At 32.8% G+C, this 760-nt stretch overlaps 1 protein-coding gene across 2 annotated transcripts in view; it reads left to right on the forward strand.

Annotated features, from left to right (window-relative positions):
- The window catches only part of LOC108754371 (G-protein coupled receptor Mth2-like), a 28806-nt gene that overhangs the window by 3082 nt on the left and 24964 nt on the right, over positions 1-760 (forward strand). The gene's annotated exons all lie outside the window — the stretch shown is intronic.

The following is a 760-nucleotide window of genomic DNA, read 5'->3' on the forward strand; positions in this document are numbered from 1 at the left end:
ACACACACACACACACACACACACACACACACACACACACACACACACAAAAGCAATAAATTTATTTTGTTTTTTAGCAGATTAACAGCTTTATAATATGACGCCTGATTGAACATTAAATTATTAAAAATTGCGGTAATTATTTAATATAGGGGAGCACTCTTCGACTTTGATCTTGACATATGTGATCAAGATCATGACCCGAGTGACCTTCAAAAGATTTTAGCCCGATGTTGTTCTTCGTTAAAAAGTTATTAACAATCAAAGTTGTTAATTATTATATAAAAGTTGAGGAGGATTCTAGACAAGACATCGTTGCAACCCACAGTACATTATTACGGAAGTCGTGCGCCCTTTAAACAGAGGGGCAGGGGAGGGAGAAGGAGGAGGGGTGTAAGTCACACTTCGCGTGGAAAATCAAAACCTATGTAGAATAGTATTTAATACTGTATGTATACAGCAGAAATAATATAATACGTTAATTTTGAACTTTTTTTTTTGCTAATAACTTTTTAACGAAGGACGAAACCTTTTGAAGGTCCCTTAGGATCATGAGCTTAACCATATATGTCAAGATCAAGGTCGATAAGTGCTCCCCTATATTAAATAATTATCAAAATTGCTTGTCAATTTAATTTGTGTATTATTACAGTCGTTTAATTACGTTTATAAGCCCGAAAAATCAATTCGCATAGTTTGAATAACTATAAATTTGATATATGTGCATATATACAATATACATATCGTGTATATATATATA

Source organism: Trachymyrmex septentrionalis, unplaced genomic scaffold (genome assembly GCF_001594115.1).
Source record: "Trachymyrmex septentrionalis isolate Tsep2-gDNA-1 unplaced genomic scaffold, Tsep1.0 scaffold79, whole genome shotgun sequence".
NCBI classification, from domain to species: Eukaryota; Metazoa; Arthropoda; class Insecta; order Hymenoptera; family Formicidae; genus Trachymyrmex; species Trachymyrmex septentrionalis.